Below are 4,078 nucleotides of genomic sequence, written 5' to 3' on the forward strand. Positions count from 1 at the left end.
CGCTAAGCGTTGGTGAAACCGGCCCAAATGGTGCTTCTCATAAAGAATCACCATTTGGGCCAGTTTCACCAACGCCAATTATTTAATCGGCCGTGAAACTGATTAAAAATTAAACAAATGCACATCACGCTCATATGCGCCTATTCCTGCACGTTGATGTGCATTTGTTTAATCTTCGTCGCGGTTTCTCAACGGTTTCTGGCTATCGAAACGTGCGTGTTAAAGATCTTGTGCGAGATTATAGAGTAATAGAGTTTTGGTGATCGATATTGTGCGAAAACAGAAAGTGCTATTTGCATAATAGTGACAGTGCTACGTGAGATAGTGTTTTGTATCATAAAACTAAGTGTAAAAGTACAATGTGTGATAATGCTGTGAGTGTACTAGTGCTTATTAATGGAACAAAATATGATACTGAGCGTGTAAATATTATTTCTTATTTATTATAATGTAATCTCGTTACAGAATTTATATAGAGATGAATAGGTACGTGCAATCGTTTGACAAAGTATGGAAAGAAATATTTTTTGCATCTATTAATAATAAAACCACCTGTCTTCTGTGTGGTTACCAACCCTCTGTTGTTAAAAAGTATGTTCTTCATAGACATTACAATATTAAACATTCAAATGAATATAGCACGAAATGTGTGGGCCAGGAGAAACATGATTTAATTCAGGGATTAAAGCTAGTTTATCAAGAAGGTTCCATTTCTGATATCGAAGACTGTAGTTCGAGTTCTGATACTACATCTTCAATAAAAGCCCTTACGGCATCTTATGCTATATCTAATTTGATTGGCAAACATTCTAAACCGTTTACGGAAGGTAAATTCGTAAAGGAATACATGGTTGCAGCGGTACAGTCTTTCGGAAATTTATTGACTCTTCAGGAAGCTGCTAGCATTCCATTAAGTGCCAAAGCTGTTAAATCTCGAATAAATGGTAGTGCTCTTTCCTTGGAAGAAAAATTAAAATCTTCATTACAATCTTGTTCCTTTTTTTCGTTATGTCTCAATGAAAGCACCGATAATCGACATGTGAGTCAATTGAGCATTTTGTTCGAATCGTGCAAAATGATTTTTCATATGTCGAGGAGCTTCTAGATTTTGTCCCATTGCATAAAACAACAACGGGTGTTGATATTTTTAAAGCCGTGAACCAAACTCTTGAGAAATTTGACACTGATTTTTCAAGGTGTTCGGCAATCGTAACTGATGGCGCGAAAGCAATGACAGGATCGAAAATTGGATTTGTTGGTCAAATAAAGCAGCGAGGTTTAAAGTTTCCTATTATACATTGCATTATTCATCAGGAAGCGTTATGTGGGAAAGTTGTTAAACTGTGTAGTGCAATGTAAACCGTCACCAAAATTATTAATATGATTACAGGTGGTCATAAATTTCTTTCACGTAGGAAGTTTCAACAATTTCTCGAAGAGCATAACGCAGTTTATACAGATGTGCCTCTGTATTGCGATGTTCGGTGGCTTAGTGCAGGAAAATGTCTAGAAACATTTTTTACAATAAGAAAAGAGATCTTTCTTTTCTTGCAAGATAATTTCGATGTAAAATATGATGAATTCAAATCTTTTTTTCAAGATTTAGACTCTGTCTGCGAGCTTGCTCTTTTAACTTTTGTGATTTAACAAATCACTTAAATAATTTAAATCTAAAGCTGCAGAAAACTGACCAAACTATTTCACAATTAGTTTCTCACATCGATTCATTTAAAAGAAAATTAAAATTATTTAAAAATCAAATCGAAAATAATATATTTCATTTTTATCCATCTTGCCAAATTATCTTCGAAGAACATGGCACAAATTGTAACTTCCAAAAACATTTATTTTTAATAGAATTCCTGATAAACCAATTTGATGAGCGTTTCAAAGGTTTTGATATCCTTAGGAAAGGTTGAATTCTTTTTGAAAATCCTTTCACTGCGCAAATCGAGGAACAAAGCCCAGATCTTCGGAAAGAACTTTGCGATTTGCAATGTGATCTTTCTCTAAAAAATCGATCAGAAAAGGGAGTTCATTTTTTTAAATTTTAAATGCGTCAGATTATCCATCTCTCAGAAATTGTGGTCTTCGTATTTTCTCCATGTTTGGCTCCACATATTTATGCGAATGCTCATTTTCCAAAATGAAATTGATCAAAAATGATAAACGTTCTTCTTTAAGCGATGCATCATTATCCTCGTTAATGCGAATTACTTCTTCCAAAATCTCTGTGGATGTACCGTCTTTAGTGGAATCATGCAAACGACCCAGAAAATCGAATTAATATTTCTATGCAAATTGGTTGTATCGATTTCTTTTGATTCCTGTTTATTTTTATATGTATATTTCATTATACAAAATTTTGCCTTCCTGCCGAGCCATTTCATTATCTTTTTCAGTGGAATAGGCCTGCTGGGGAAACCACTTAAAAAAAAACGCGTCAACAATAGTACCTCACGGATGATGTGGAAAACTATTGTAAAGAACTCTAATTATATTATACACATTATATATTATTGCTACAATTATATTATATATATAGAGCATATTAATACTTTAATAATGGAAAATTTAATACTTGATTTTTTGAAAAAATAAAAATTATTTAGCAAGATAGATTCTTCAATGACGGAAGATACGACCCTAGCACGTTTAAGATATAGGGACGCTCCTGAGCCAGAGCGTCACGTGAGCGGTCGGCGGCTCGGCCGCTGAGACTCGAGTGATAGTTGGGGTCGTTCGCCGGAATCAGCCCGAAATGTGCATCTAGTGCCGAACACTGATCTAACAATAAGTAATATCACGAAATCCTTAATACTATATAGTACAGATGACTGCTGTTTTTATACACATTAACATTTTTATATTACAATTATAAAATGATGGGGGAGGTGGTGGGATTATTTAAAATTATGTACAAACTTACATTTTTAAACAAAAGGTAAAAAAGGCGCTAAGAGCATGTGCTCTTCAAATAAAACTATTTTACGGTTTATAATTCTGATCTGATTAGCTGAAATGCATTAGCTACTATAGCTGTGAAATTTGCTAATATATACAAAGGATTTGCTCCTGTAGCTAATATATATTTATGTACAAACAAATCATTCAGATAGGTATACGATTTAGATTTAGTATTTAAGTATTTATACGACGTGCGTTATATATAATAATTTTAGTTTCAGATTCATAAGACATGCATTATAAGAGCGATGCGTAGATTTAGGATTATAAAAGCGATGCGTAGATTTAAGATAGATTTAAGATTAGATTAAAAATTGATAATACTTGTAATTTTAATAATATGTATGAATACCAGACAAATGATTAAAAAAGATCAAATAGTTACAGCATTAACTCTACTTAAAAAATTACTATAAATAATATCACAAAATCTTCAATACTATATAGTACAGATGACTGTTGTGTTTATACACATTGACATTTTATATTACAATTATAAAACGATGGGGGAGGCGGTGGGATTTTTTAGAATTACAAACTTACCTTTTTAAAAAAAAGGTAAAAAAGGCGCTAAGAGCGTGTGCTCACCCAATAAAACTTTTATGGTAAAATCTAATATAATTCTGATTAGCTGAAATGCATTAGCTACTATAGCTGCGTAATTTGCTAATATATACAAAGGATTTGCTGCTGTAGCTAATATTATAAGAGCGATGCGTAAGCTGTAGCTAATATTAAGAGCGATGCGTAGATTTAAGATAGATTTAAGATTAAATTAAAAATTGATAGTACTTGTAATTGTGATTGTAATTTTAATGTTCATTAAAACTAATGACACGTATCATTTGTATCTTTATCAAATTAATTAAATTCTACCAAATTAAAAAGAGTAAAACCCAATCTTTTTTTATTATTTACTTAACTCTATTGATATGTATCATGTGTATAAAAGATTCTCTCTATGGAATTTTAAAATTATATATAAACTACCTTTTTAAAAAAAAGGTAAAAAAAGCGCTAAGCGTTGGTGAAACTGGCCAAATGGTGCTTCTCGTAAAGAATCACCATTTGGGCCAGTTTCACCAACGCCAATTACTTAATCGGCCGTGAA

At 32.4% G+C, this 4,078-nt stretch overlaps 1 pseudogene; it reads left to right on the forward strand.

Moving 5' to 3' along the window:
• Positions 1-478: 478 nt before the first annotated feature.
• On the forward strand, positions 479-2,330 carry LOC108770667 (general transcription factor II-I repeat domain-containing protein 2B-like; annotated as a pseudogene).
• Positions 2,331-4,078: the final 1,748 nt, after the last annotated feature.

Source organism: Trachymyrmex cornetzi, unplaced genomic scaffold, assembly GCF_001594075.2.
Source record: "Trachymyrmex cornetzi isolate Tcor2-1 unplaced genomic scaffold, Tcor1.1 scaffold1001, whole genome shotgun sequence".
Classification (NCBI taxonomy): domain Eukaryota; kingdom Metazoa; phylum Arthropoda; class Insecta; order Hymenoptera; family Formicidae; genus Trachymyrmex; species Trachymyrmex cornetzi.